At 41.4% G+C, this 15,686-nt stretch overlaps 1 pseudogene across 1 annotated transcript in view; it reads right to left on the reverse strand.

The window, feature by feature from the left end:
* Positions 1–15,686, reverse strand: part of LOC149470282 (tubulin epsilon chain-like) — a 40,902-nt pseudogene that overhangs the window by 12,186 nt on the left and 13,030 nt on the right. The window contains exons 4-8 of the transcript XR_016308853.1: positions 12,556–12,613; positions 7,881–7,996; positions 5,849–5,970; positions 3,447–3,634; positions 475–644 (exon numbers count right to left, since the gene is read on the reverse strand). The product of XR_016308853.1 is annotated as a tubulin epsilon chain-like (transcript). The remainder of the gene's footprint in view (positions 1–474; positions 645–3,446; positions 3,635–5,848; positions 5,971–7,880; positions 7,997–12,555; positions 12,614–15,686) is intronic.

Raw genomic sequence — 15,686 nt, forward strand, 5'->3', positions numbered from 1 at the left:
GGGCGCCAGTGGCAGATCTGCCAATTCTGGTGTTCAATGGCAAATGCCATTCGAGCTTTATGGTGCCAGGCAGTGAGCACAGGGCCCACTAGAGAACGTTGGTCCCTTAGGCCACCCTCATGACCCTATCCAGCTCTCAGAGTAATTGCCTGTCTCCTGGAATCTTCTCCATGCTCTTGAGACTGTGCTGGGAGACACAGCAAACCTTCTGGCAATGGCACATATTGATGTGCCATCCTGGAGGAGTTGGACTGCCTGTGCAACCTCTGTAGGATCCAGGTATCGCCTCGTGCTACCAGTAATGACACTTGACACTAAAAAATATTCCTTCAATTTTTTTTGAGCAGTGTATAAAAGACCAAAGGGAATAGAGAAGTTTTTTGTTAAATACTGCATACAACACACGAGAAGTACTTGGATCTTTGCTTACACCCAGTAACAGAAAACCATTTAAATCAAAATTAAGGTGCTTACCTTGTGAGATTTAAAAGCAGGTTTGCTACAATGTTGTTCATGGCATCAAATGGTTTCTCACTTTCTTTTACACCACCTTTATTGGAAATTAGAAGACTATTTTGCTTTACACTTCCAAGTTTTCCAGAGTTTGTCATCTGGACAATTTTGTTCACAATGTCAGCTAATGACTTAACAGAAACAAATAACATATTAATACAAAGACATAATACAAACTAAAGGAACAGAGAATAGTATATAGTATACTCCATGCTTTGTTGGTCTCCATAACATTCTGTTAATGAGAGGAAATGTGCTCCTAACCTGTTTGGCTGACAACATAGTGCCTTTTCTGCAATAAAATCCCACAAAGTGTTGGCAGCCCTGCTCAGTTCTCCCCTGCTGGACTACAAAACCACCCTTCTCATTTCCATAACATATGACAGAGGAGTCCTGTAATCCACAAAAAAAGATCTGGCAGGGCTGATAACACTTGATTGGAATTTCAGTGTGCCTCAGAAAGCTAGTACCTCACTAGATTTATGGCAGATTAATAGGTACTTTTCTTGAACTGTTAAAGAAACAAAAAACATGGAAAATGTGCAAGGATTGAAGAGATGCACTGCTTATGCAGTACTGTGCTAAAGTTTTAGACAGTTTTGAAAAAATGCTGTAAATTAAGAATGCTTTCAGAAATAGATGTGTTAATGGTTTATTTTTATCAATTAACAAAATGGAAAAGTAAATGCACAGAAGAGGAATCCAAATCAATATTTGGCGTGACCACCCTTTGCTCTTTGTTCTTCTTTACACTGAAGATAGCTCTTAATTACATTGGCTGTATGTTTGGGGTCATTGTCCTGATGCAGAATATAACTGGGGCCAATCACACACCTCCCTGATGGTATTGCATGATGGAAAAGTAGCTGCCAGTCAGAACTGAGGACACCATTGATCCTGACCAAAAGCCCCACACTTGCAAGGAACCTCCAACATGCTTCACTGTTGCCTGCTGACACTCATTATTGTACCACTCTCCAATGAACAAACTGCCTTCTGCTACAGTTAAATAGTATGACCCATCAGGGGAGAGCACCTGCTGCCATATGTTTGCACTCATCCTACGTTCTGGTGCATAGTTGAGTCACATAGCCTTGTTTCTACATCAGAGGTAAGGCTTTTTGGGTGCAACTGACACTGATGGCCAAACTTCCACAGACAGTAGACAAGTTCACCTGGGTCCCACTAGTTTCACCCAGTTCTGTGCTGATGGCACTGTTGGACATATTCCAATGTTAAGGGAATGTTGAAGGGAAGTAAGTATGATGTTTCCTGGGCCGACCACTGCGTCTACAATCCTCAGTGTTGCCTGTTTCTTTGTACTCCTTCAAACAGCTTTTTGAGTTGAATGGATGCTGGTTTTTCAATTGGAGTTACAAAAAATAAGTAGAATAAAATATATATATATATTTTTTTTTAAAGCATTCTTATTTTACAGCACTTTTGTACACCTGCCTATAACTTTTGCACAGTATTGTATATATTATTATTATACAGGATGTATATAGCGGCAACAGTTTGCGCAGCACTTTACAAAATGAAGGCAGACATTACAGTTACAATACAATTTGGTACAAAAGGAATAAGAGGGACCTGCTCGTCAGAGCTTACAATCTAAGAAGATGGTTCAAGTGACACAAAAAGGTAATAGCTGTGGGAAAGGAGTGGAGAAAGTAAAAACACAATGCATTAGATGTAGGATAGGCTTCTTTAAAGAGAAGGGTTTCCAGGAATCGTCTAAAGGTAGATAGATTAGGAGATAGACAGATTGGGGTAGGGAGTTCCAAAGGATGTGAGAAGCTTGGGAGAAGTCAGGAGCAGGAGGTCTTGGGAGGACCGAAGAGAGCGGTTTAATTGGTACTTTGAGACCAGGTCAGTGATGTAGCTGGGGGCCAAGTTGTGGGTGGTTTTGTAGGCTGTTGAATTTTATTTGTTGGGTGAGTGGAAGCCAGTGGAGGGATTGGCAGAGGGGGTTGGCAGACACTGAGTGGTTGGCAAGGTGGATGAGTCTGGCAGCAGCCGAGGCACCCCACTTGTCTCCACCACCACCTTATCTCAGTAATCGGCAGCAGAGAGGACAGAACTCCTCTGCCAGATCCTGCACTCCTCCATGCAGATGCGGAGAGGCCTGTCTCTGCCCCCCCACCTTGTGTAAGCAGTCAGCAGCAGAGAGGAAGACAGAACTCCTCCTACAGATCCTGTGCCTCTCTGTGCAGCTGCAGCACCCTTTTGTCTCTGCCTACCTTGGTTTCAGCATACAGCAGACTCTGGCAGCCCTCTTCTGGTCCTCTTCCAAACCTTGCACATTCTGCTTCCCAGCTCTGCCCCCAGCTTCTTCACAGCAGCAGCACAAGGTAAGGGAGGTGAACTGCAATGTGAGGGAGAGTGGGTGACTCCGACTTCTGATAATGGGAAGGCTCTTGACATCTGATGTAAGGAGGGGGGTACTTTGGACATCTGCCTATAATTAATGAGAATAATACAATTCTATCCACATGAAACTTTACTGGAGACTGCTCAGACAGAATACCATGGCAGAACCAAGTTCTGTCTGAGCAATCTCCAATAAAGTTTCTTGTGGATACCAGCGATGTGTGACCCTCCTTTTCAGACTTACATCATCTACTATAGACGTATTACATTTGCTTGACCAAACTGTCAAACCATCAAATGGCTGGTGTCATAACTGATCATATATGCAGCATGATGGCAGTTGAAGACCAAACAGAGGATTAGATGGCAGCTTCCTTAGCTGCAAACTATAGGAGGGTTTAGTTCCGCTTTAATATGATAAAGAGTAGATAGATTTGTAGTCTTACAGATACAACTGGCCAGTGTTTCACTATATATACACACAGTATATGTTTATTTAAAACACACACAACATGCAGTGACGGCTGAAAGAAACATGACTGTAATGTAAAGGTTCTTACTTGGTTTTCAATGGGAAGCACACAGTCTGCATGTTCAGTAAGCTCCTTCATGGCTAAAACACTGTTGTAGGGTGATGTGATTACATCATCTTCAGCTGATGGGTAGACAGAGGTGACAAACCTGTACACTTCAGGGAATTCATCCTCAAGCACATTCAATACATATGTACCTAAACCAGATCCTGTTCCTGAGGGTGACAAAAGAACTGAATTAGCAATATGCGCATTCTTTGGTAGTCTACTGTTATAGCTTTAAAAGAGTAACACTCTTATAATACCATATATATATTTTCTCTTTCTTAAATTGCTGCTACTTTAAAGCCCATTTCACGCGGGCGATCTGATTAGGTCTGCCTGTCAATTTTTCAGGTGGACCTGATGGGTAGGTCTACATATTCCTATGGACAGCCAGGAGTAAACAGACTTGTGTTAGTTTACATCCTCCTACCTCTGGACCGATGCAGCCCACACAAAAAAAATCTGTCCATGTCCGCTCTGCATAAACTGAGTGGACATGGATGTGTCATCTGCCTGCTCTGCTCCGATCAGAAGGAGATACAGTGGAGCAAAAAAGTATTTAGTCAGCCACCAATTGTGCAAGTTCTCCCACTTAAAAAGGTGAGAAAGGCCTGTAATTGGCATCATAGGTAGACCTCAACTATGAGAGACAAAATGAGAAAAAAAATCCAGACAATCACATTGGCTGATTTGGAAAGAATTTATTTGAAAATTATGGTGGAAAATAAGTATTTGGTCACCTACAAACAAGCAAGATTTCTGGCTCTCACAGACCTGTACCTTCTTCTTTAAGAGGCTCCTCTGTCCTGCACTCATTACCTGTATCAATGGCACCTGTTTGAACTTGTTATCAGTATAAAAGACACCTGTCCACAACCTCAAACAGTCACACTCCAAACTCCACTATGGTGAAGACCAAAGAGCTGTCGAAGGACACCAGAAACAAAATTGTAGACCTGCACCAGGCTGGGAAGACTGAATCTGCAATAGGCAAGCAGCTTGGTGTGAACAAATCAACTGTGGTAGCAATAATTAGAAAATGGAAGACATACAAGACCACTGATAATCTCCCTCGATCTGGGGCTCCACGCAAGATCTCACCCCGTGGGGTCAAAAATCCCAGGACCACATGGGGGGGACCTAGTGAATGACCTGCAGAGAGCTGGGACCAACGTAACAAAGACTACCATCAGTAACACACTACGTCGCCAGGGACTCAGATCCTGCAGTGCCAGACGTGTCCCCCTGCTTAAGCCAGTACATGTCCGGGTCCGTCTGAAGTTTGCTAGAGAGCATTTGGATGATCCAGAAGAGGATTGGGAGAATGTCATATGGTCAGATGAAACCAAAATAGAACTGTTTGGTAGAAACACAACTCGTCGTGTTTGGAGGAGAGAGAATGCTGAGTTGCATCCAAAGAACACCATACCTACTGTGAAGCATGGGGGTGGCAACATCATGCTTTGGGGCTGTTTCTCCGCAAAGGGACCAGGACGACTGATCCATGTACAGGAGAGAATGAATGCGGCCATGTATCGTGAGATTTTGAGTGCAAACCTCCTTCCATCAGCAAGGGCATTGAAGATGAAACGTGGCTGGGTCTTCCAACATGACAATGATCCCAAACATACCGCCCGGGCAACAAAGGAGTGGCTTCGTAAGAAGCATTTCAAGGTCCTGGAGTGGCCTAGCCAGTCTCCAGATCTCAACCCCATAGAAAACCTTTGGAGGGAGTTGAAAGTCCGTGTTGCCCAGCGATAGCCCCAAAACATCACTGCTCTAGAGGAGATCTGCATGGAGGAATGGGCCAACATACCAGCAACAGTGTGTGCCAACCTTGTGAAGACTTACAGGAAACGTTTGACCTCTGTCATTGCCAACAAAGGATATATAACAAAGTATTGAGATGAACTTTTCATATTGACCAAATACTTATTTTCCACCATAATTTGCAAATAAATTCTTTCCAAATCAGCCAATGTGATTGTCTGGATTTTTTTTCTCATTTTGTCTCTCATAGTTGAGGTCTACCTATGATGCCAATTACAGGCCTCTCTCATCTTTTTAAGTGGGAGAACTTGCACAATTGGTGGCTGTCTAATTACTTTTTTGCCCCACTGTATGTGAGTGGATCCCTTGCTGATCAGAGCAGAATCCACCCCATGTAAAAGGGTCCTAAAGCAGACATCCACAAACAGATATGGCATTTGAACAGCAATGGGCACGTTGGAATTTTTAATTCAAACTTCTATTTATGTAAAAATGACCAAGTTAATCCTTTTTATGCCTATGAGCTAGCTTGGCACATACTGAATAATGAATATGCTTTTCAAGCCTGCTGGTGCATGATCAGGTTTCATGTCCACTATTAATGTTCATCTTACCTCCTCCCATTGAATGAATCACAAAGAAACACTGCAGACAATCACACTGCTCTGCTGTCCTCCTCAAATTCTCTACGATCTGCTCCCGGTACTGAGAGCCATACAGCTTGTGACCAACTGCCCTACACATACAAATGAATAGGTACATATCTTCAGGAATCATTGTAATCATTATAAACATTTTAATTCAGAAATGGTAATGACTGTTTTCAACAAAATTTGCTGTAACTAAATATTTTTTAAACCCTGCTGCATAGTTCACACCACACATTATCTTTAAGTGGTTCTAAGGTCTAACAGGTTTTTCTTTACCCTAGTGCTCGTTCACACCAAAGTACAGAGATGCCAGTTTTTCTGCATGTGTTCTGCAAGGGCACAATGAAATCAATTGTTCTCTATGTGTCCTGTTCACACCTCAACACTAGTATCATTTTTTTCTGCGCAGGAATCAGCAACATGTATAAAACTCATTGAAGCGCACATGAAAACTGACGTAAACTGATGTCTCTGCAAGTGAAATCTGCATGGCAGTTTCAATTTGTTTTTTAATTTTTTTAAGTGCCCTGCTAACTGTTCCCCCCACCCTCATCCGTGAATACATTCTTGATTCCTGTCACCAGTCCAGCAAGCCAAAATGTCCTATCAAACTCCTGTGTAGAGAGGGGATTGATAGGGAATTTATACTCTACATGCCACAGCTGAAATGTGGAGATAGGTGGGAGGAGGATGTGGGTCCCTTTGAAGAAGAACAATGGCACCAAGCACTTGAACTTACTCCTAGGGTATCATGATATCCCTCTCAACAGTTGACACAACTATTTATTTTACACAGGGTTCATTATACCCCATAGTGCTTGCACACATGGTACACGCGTTGTATGGTACATAATAGGTCACTGATCCATATGTTGTGGCGATGTCCTAAAGTACATCGTTATTGGACCATAATTTTCAGTATACTAACCAGCATATGTTCTACACAGGTCCCTATAGACCCTAAGAGTGCTATATTGGGTATTATCCAGGAGGAGGTGTTACCCTCGGATTATAATATGTTATGTATCAGAACCCTGTACCTTGCTCGCCAACTTATTTTGCAAAAGTGGTTACCGCCTAATCCTCCAGCACAAACACAATGGAAAGAAGCAGTGAGTTCCACAATAAAAAAAGGGAAGAATTTACATACAAGCATAGAGGCTGCCCTAAAAATTCCATAAAATCCGGGACCGCTGGCTATCCTCTAACGACCCCTCCCTTTCCTCCACTGACTCCAGAGAACTTATTAGAATGTACTATATAACATTTGTGATTTATGCTCTTTATGTGTCATTTCGGTGTCTAATGTTAACATACCTGCTCACACAAGCTGTGTTTCCAATGGAAATTGCAGACCGAAATTGTGTTACTCCTACAAGATGGTATTTGTGTTGTGAAAATGGAAGCCACTTGTTTACTCTCTTTCTATTGTTTTTCTTTTTACTACTACTCTCCGATACTGAGGTATCTGTCTCTTTTGTTTTTATTGTTACTCTATTTTTTTTTTCGTTATTATAGAAAAAGTTGTTCAATAAAAAAAAAAAAAATCCTGTGCAGAGAGGGCAGGGAGTGTGGCTTATTGGCGCTGTGTGTCTATGAACGCACAAAGTCCAACTTCAGAGTACGCCCACAGCTTGCTATGCTGGCACCCGCGGACAGAAGGAACAGAGGCATGCCAAGAAGACGTAAAAGACCACTTTGTGCATTACGGTAAAATAGATTTATTTTAAATTAAAAAAAAGGTATTATTGTAATAACTAGATTTAAAAGACATAAAATATTACTTCTTGAAATTACTTTGATGTGTTAAAGGTTATATGAGATATATATGTAGCACATGCACCTGTGACAGTTGGCTCTGAAGATAGTCAAATACTAAAGCTCTGCTGAAAAAGTTACCGTAAACAATGCTCAATTAAAAATGACAGCCAGCTGTGGCTCCCAGACCTCGGTTTATGTACCAATACTCTACAGATATGTAGTATTAGGGTCTTACCAATTATTTCCTGATCCTGACACATCAGTAATGAGCTGCTTGCTATCAAAAAGGTCTCAAAGAGGCCCTTGTAATATCTCGTTTACAACACCTTCTTCCATATCTATCAAGACAGCCTAATGAAAAACAAAAACACATTTAGCATGATTTTGATCACTGTACTTACAGGCACTAGGCAAATAAATATATTGGTCTTTCTCATGAGTGTTTGTGAGGGACTTTTAATGTTGTGATGTTTTCATTATGTACTTGATTCCAGGAATGTGGGGAAAAAAAAAATCTAAACATTAAAGTATTCCCTATGCAATAATAAGCCTAATACTAAGGCTTTGTAAAAAGCAATGAAAGTGCCGTAACCCACATTAGTAATATTCCACCAATCATAGGTGGATCTGCACACTTCTGGTACCGGTCCTGCTATTACTGTTCTCCAAAGTGTGAATGTGGTGGGGGTGCTAAGAATCATTTAGCTAAGGTTCTTTCTGCTTCCAACATAAAGCCAAATATTTACCAAGTACTCTGTTTTGATGCCCAATTGCAAAGAACTACAGGATCCCACATCTGTGTGAATGCATACTAAACTAATTTTCCCACAAGCTCTAATGGTAGCTTGCTCCTTCCACTTTCCATTCCACAATTTGCAGCCAATAAGAGAACATGGGAAGTGGGCAGGGACTGGTTACTACAAAACCATGTCATTGTTGCTTTTAACATAAGAGTGCCACCCAGAATTTAAGAGATCCTGTGATGACTGCAGTTTTAATCAGCAGTCAGTTCACTCCCTTTCACCACACCACAGGTCTGTTTTCAAACTTGATTCTATCTCAAGCACAAAATTAAAACAATAAAATATCCCACAACCTGTTAAAAAATTAATAAAAAAAAAAACCCAAAAAACGTTCGCTGTAATACTCCATCGCTGTCACCAACAGATCCACTGCTCTGTGATCCGGTGTTCTTATGTGTTGAATGATGCCCATCATCATTCATTTTACTTCCTGAGAGCCAAGGGTGTCAAGGACTCACCGCCTGGGGGCATGTCATCCAACAACACTAGGTGCACAGGAGAAAGCTGCAGAGAGCAGCACCATGTTGCTTCTTTAACCTGCCTGCCTCAATAAATAAGCCTACATCTGTGTAGCCTATTATGCATATTTTGTTACTCATCAGTAGTGTGAACAGCAAAGTTATTAGCAGATTAATCAGTTAAAAAGTACAAATTTACACTGGAAAGTAGCATAAAAAATATTTAGCTCACTGTTGGACTTTTTCTGATGTTGCATGACAGAGGAAGGTACTAGACTACGTATCTGGCGGTCCTAGCCCTTGGTCATGCCCCTCTGGACAAAGATCTTCACAATATATGAGCAAGTGAGCAGCCTTTCCATCTTGGGGACACCAGATATTGTCCTCCATCCCATGCTCCCAGGATTAATTTCAAATGCCATCAAGGGTCTCCTTTGCATTTTTCTTATAGCAGCTAGAATGGTAATACCCAGACACTGGAGAACTAACAACCCTCTTACTATCCAGGAATGGGTTCCTGAACGTATCCATTCACACTACAAGAAGGAGCGGACAGCTCAACTCCAAGACAAATTTGCCCCATTTCAAAACGTACAGAGAAGCAGAAAGTGCATCTAAGAGCATATTCCAGACTAAATTGGAATAGGAGTTAAAACACTGGAAGCTCACCTCTTTCAGTAGCAAAGATAACACAAGGAGTGTAACTTTTTTTTTTCTTCAGATCAGTATCACGAGTGGAAATAGTTTGAGAAAGCTTCCTTCCTCTAGGACAGTGGTTCTCAACCTGGGGGTCGCGACCCCTTTGGGGGTCGAACGACCCTTTCACAGGGGTCCCCTAAGACCATCAGAAAACACATATTTCCGATGTGTAAAGAGCAGCTACTGTGTAGAAAGCAGCTGCTGTGTTGAAAGCAGCAGTATTGGAAATAAAACGACACTCATGAATTATAATTACTGGGTAAATAATTTTATGGTTGGGGGTCACCACAACATGAGGAACTGTAATAAAGGGTCACGGCATTAGGAAGGTTGAGAACCACTGCTCTAGGAGACAATTCGTATGTAGCCAAGATACACTCTGTGTATTATTTAGGCCATTAAAAGAGACAAGCTTCCCGCTTTTTACCTTTATTTCATCTGATACTGGAGGATATTATCAGAGGTGCTTTCTATTCCTCTCTTCTAGCTGGATTTCTCTCCTACCTGTGGTGGTTTGGATATTCAGAAACCTTGGAGGATCCTTGCAGCAATTGACAGTTACCTTACCTGAAGGGCTATCTTGCTGGTCCCCTTCACAAGGGATTTTTTTTTTTTGTAGATGCCATTTCAAAAACACAAGTGTAACGGCGTAGACCCAGAGACTGACGCAGTCCTCCATTTTGTTAAGAACCTCCATCTTGGCAAAGGGGTTAACCATCCTGACAAACATATTTTCCCCCCTCCCTTTCTGAGAGTCCCAGTGACATTTGGCCAGTGTGTATGTGTGTCACAGAGGGGTCATAGGAGCTATAAAGCCCTCCAAGGGAGCCAGGGCTTCCCTGTCCAAAGAACCTGCAAATTGTAACACCTCGTAAGAGATAAGGCAAGCTTTCCCAGGAGTTGAAAGATTCCAACCTAATAAACCTAATTCAGCGTATGTGACAGAATCAGATAACCTTTGTTAAAATCCATTTTTCCCATATGTCTCATATCTTGGAATATGAGAGACTTGCATAAAAACCAGACATATCGTCAGATTGGCCACGAGAAGGCGAACAGTTTGGTAGGTCACTTGCCTTGTCTCAAATACACAGGAAAGCAGAAAAATAGATCTCGTAAACTGTTCAGTATAGAATTACATATTTCATCTCTAATCAATCCTCAGACGTGTCTGCATAATAATCTACCCGCGGGTGGAATGTCACTTGTGCAGATGGAAAGTTATGGGCCAAAATATGAGTTAAGGGAGATTTTGGCTCTAGTTGAGGTATCCGCTGTGGGAACTCGCTTCCAGTAGTAGAGCTTTTCCTTTCAAAAGCACACAGCAACTCACTTCTTTAAGGGCCTTTTTGCCCAATTTTATTTAAAAATAAAGTTCCATAACATGCTTCCCACGCAGGGGTATCCACCGTCAAGCAAAAACAACAAAAATTCAGCCTCCTGGCTTGTACGCAGTTTGATGTCTCCTGCAGACTGTTCCCAAATTATGGCTCTCGCACACAGCTGGCCACTAGCACACAGCTAGTCTCCTTGGTGGAGCCCTCCTGACTCCTGTCTTCCAGGTGGAGCCCTCCTGACTCCATCTGCCAAGGTGGAGCCCAGAACCCTGGTCCTGACTCTATGAAAAGGCCTGCACACACCTGTGCAATCAGTCTCCTGGCTATTCCCAAAACCTGGTCCCATGATTGGAGATTTCATCCCTCCCAAATAGCTTTGAAATCTCCAGGCTCCAGGTCCCAAAATGGACCTTACAAACAAATGAGGAAAGTGAAAAGCCACTTTCCTCTGTATCAAACACTTACCCCGGAGCCCCTCAACCTGCCTTGTTGAGAATCCTGGGTGACAGATCGGCACACTGTCACACCGCCCACACCTACACGCCCTAAACGGGGTATTGGTCCTTGACTTCAAAGACACCCCCTGCTGGGGAACTACAAATTATGATGTCAGGCCTAAGAAAAGAAGATGTTGAAGACGTCTCCCATTTTAACATCAGTACCACCTGGGGAGACCCGTGCCCTTTCGCTCTGAAACTTGGATCTGCTAACCCAGGACTTTGGCAAATACCTTAACCCTTTCACCTCTCTCTGATATCTCTTTGCTGTTAGTCTCTGCATATTATATATATACCTATCTTAGTTACCTCTTTTCTGTAAATATTTTTATTGCACCCGTTTGACCTTTTAGTAATAAATCTTTCCTTCTGAAAGTCTTGAACTGTTTCTATAGCGCTTTATTGCAATTTACGAATTCCTGCCTCTAAAGAGAATGCTACTGTGGTCGTTTAACCCTCTGTATAACCATGTTATGCAGACGATTACCTCAACCATTATAGTGTTATTGCTGAGATTGCCGATTTTCCTCTCTGTACAAAAAGGAGGTGGTGGCAGTGTGAAGGGTTAATTGCGTAATTAACCTGACCGAGTAACAATCGCTCAGGCTGCCGGTACATTGATTGTGGTCCAATTAGCTGGAAAATCCTTCTGCAGGGTGCAGCTGGGTGTGACATTGTTACCCACGTGACATCGCGGTTTTAGATCGGCTAGTCCTTCGGTCACGAGTTTGGTGAGAAGGTCTGGGGTCTGATGCCGTGATCGTGACAACAGGTGCTTATGACTTTTTAAAATTATATAGCTAGAGCTGAAGTGCATCTGAGATTTCAGAAAGTAGTTTAATTACAGTAGTTTAAAACATGCAACATATTTAACAAGGTATATCCCCACCAGGCAATGAATAAGAGTATGAGTAAAGTGCTAAATTAATTCATAGCATAATTGGGTTGTACATGACTTAGAAATATTTATAATAAAAGTCTCCATTACATTCTTTGATAACCATAGTCATACTTTGTGTGATCAGCAGGACAGAAGCTACATTACTGTGCAGTCATAACAGCACCGGTACTTTTAGAGATGTTCATTCAAGATGCAATTAGTATCATTTTTCTTACCCGTGCTTTAAGTGAGCAAATCTTCCCTCTCTGAACATCTGGTTTGACAGCTTCAGCTCTTGAAAACAAAGACAATTTTCTTTTTAAACAATATTTAAACAGCTCTCCTATTCACCACAAAATGACTGGGACACTGGTAAGCATTTTACCATGTCTAAATACTAAATCATTGTTTTACAATGCACTTATGACTAAAGAGTATTTTCACACATGACTTTTCCTCAAACTGTAAAAGTCCTTCAAGACAACAGGCTTGCATCCTCTCATCACAAACTTTTTAAAGCATACTGAACACCCCAAAAAATGTAAGACATTGCCAGCTCTTAGATGTAGTAGCTGTTTTCTTTCTTTGCTGGCTTTTTTAACCTGGTAATTCTGTGAACATACTTCTTGACCTTTCATGTATACACTCATTTCTTCACTGTATCTAGGTTGCAATATGGGGTAGATTTCTGCCCTTCATATCCATTACATAGTGGATCAATGGGATTAATAGTTTACACAATAGAAATACGATTCTTAACTTTCTGTTAAACTTACAGAAAGTGACAAGGACACTGCATTTCAAATATTTTCTGTAATTGATAAAAATGTTCTTAGCCTGAAAAGTGAAGTAAGCTACAATGTACCTAATTTTTGTTGGCTTCTCAGTTTCAATAATATTTTAATAAGTAAACACAAGAAAATAAAAATCATAAATATATATTTTTTTCCCCCAAATGTACAAAAGTATGCATCTGAATTTAACCCCTATATGCCAACATAACATAAATATGCGGCACCACTACACTGGGCTTTTTGCCATGGGGCCACATATTTCCATATCTCCCTTTTCCTGGGAGCTCGCCACACAACGCGCTCCCAGTATGGACACCAGGGTCTTACCGAGAGCTAACGATCGGGACCCAGAACTCCCAATTCAGGGTCACCTGATCACTGCGATAGCCTCTGATTGGCTATAAGAGAGATCAGTCACTGTGAAGCCTGCCTCCGTGTTTTCTTGCTCTGAATGGAGGAGAGAGATACATTGTATCTTTCTCTCTTCTTGCAGAGAGAGAGAGAAAAAAAAAAACCTAGATCAAGGTTTAATTTAGGTCAGTGTCTGAGTCAGGTAAGAGTCAAAAGTCAAGTTCAGTATACCTTGGGTAGGATTTTTTTTTTTTAAAGTGCCAGTGTGTTTTAGGTAGGACAAAAAAAAGAAAAATGCTCACTTATGTTTTTGGGCTGTACTATGGGTACAAACAACAATTAACAAAACACATGTGGTATCGCTGCGATCGTCATAAGCAGGAGAATTAATTTTGGGTTGTTTTTTGGTGGTAGGTGCTGGTATTAACAAGAAACATATTGCTAAATTAAATAAAATATATATGTTTTTACTATTTTGGGCCAGGTTTCCTTTGATAATAAAAAAAAAAAAAAAAAATCAGGCGATATCCATAACCATTTACCACCAAATAAAAGCTCAGTTTGCTCTGAAAAAAAAACAAAACAAAAAAACAAGGTAAAATTCTCCTGGATGAACAAAGTAGTTGTGAGGATATGTACAGTTTTACTAACACATGTCAAAGTAAAAAAATTGTGCTTAGGCATAAAGATTTGTTTTAACCTTCAGCGTGAAGGGGTTAAGTAAAAAAGTTAGGCACAAAAGTAACAATATAAGACAAGTGCAATATAAAAACAGGTCACTATGCAGCAAGAACTTCCAAGTATTAGTCAATTCCATTAACCAATCTGACATAAAAGGTAAACAAACCCACAAAAATATAGCAATAGCAAAATTACAAACCAACCTAGGGTTAGGGAGGTTTACACCACCAAGTCATTATTTTATAGTAGGGAAGTACACCTTTTTAGAGTAATCAACTGTAGAATCGGGATTCCAGCTTAAAGTGATACTAAAACCTTGTATTTGTTTTTCTACCTAAAATAAAAAAAAAGAGGTTTATGCTTACCTGCTTTGTGCAAAGATATTGCACAGAGGGACCCTTTACCTTATATTTTGAGGTCTCCCACTGGTGCTGTCCACTCCTCTCCTGAGTGTGCCCCCATAGCAAGCCGTATCCTATGGGGGCTCATATGCGGGTACATTTCCCAGGCTGGGCTGTGTGCATCAACAGACACACAAAGCACAGCTTGGCCCAGCCTCACCTCCCTCCTTACTGGATTTGACTGACAGCAGCAGGAGCCAATGGCTCCCACTGCTATCAGTCTGTCCACTGAGAACAGGGAGAAAGACCAGTGCTGCTGCAGATGCGGTTGCAATGCTTTACAGACTCTTCAGAAATAAAACAAAAAAAAAAAAACACAACAGGAAATGCACGTTTTTATCTGCCAATAAATGTGCATTTATTATTTTTTTTAAAAAGGTGAACTTATCCTTTAATACCTTTACACACACTGCTACAAATATTAAGAGTCTTTTAACAATGTAAATAACCTTTTTACATGTTAGAGACATGAGAAAGCTATGGAAGCTGCCACTGCTGACCTCCTTCTGAAAATTCTATTTCCCTGGCTGCTATATAGATTCTCTGGCTGCAATAATTTGAGTCACTGACCTGGAAAAATTATGCAGATCCACAAAGCTGAGGAAAAGTCAGAAGTCTATATCTGCATGCTTGTTCCCAGTCAGTGATTTAATGTACACAAGGAAAAAAAAAAAGATCAGGATACAGTGACTGAACTAGTAGCCACTTCTGATGCTAGCCATTAGTGCTGTGGCAGTAGTATAGATGACAACGGTCCTGTCAGAATGAAGACCAATCAGCATGGTTACTGATTAGTATGCTAGACAATCACAGCGATCACATGGCATTGCTTGCAAGCAAGCTTGGCAGGCCAGCAGTTGCATTATATATACCGTATTTTTCGCTCCATAAGACGCACCTAGGTTTTAGAGGCAGAAAACTGGGGAAAAAAATATTCTGAACCAATGGACTGCAGACATAGTACAGGGGATGACCAGAGACTGCGGACACAGTACAGGGGATGACCAGAGACTGCGGACACAGTACAGGGGATGACCAGAGACTGCGGACACAGTACAGGGGATGACCAGAGACTGCGGACACAGTACAGGGGATGACCAGAGACTGCGGACACAGTACAGGGGATGACCAGAGACTGCG

This window comes from Staurois parvus, unplaced genomic scaffold (genome assembly GCF_062004578.1).
Source record: "Staurois parvus isolate SC_StPar_1 unplaced genomic scaffold, SC_StPar_1.0 ptg000048l, whole genome shotgun sequence".
In the NCBI taxonomy this organism is placed as follows: Eukaryota; Metazoa; Chordata; class Amphibia; order Anura; family Ranidae; genus Staurois; species Staurois parvus.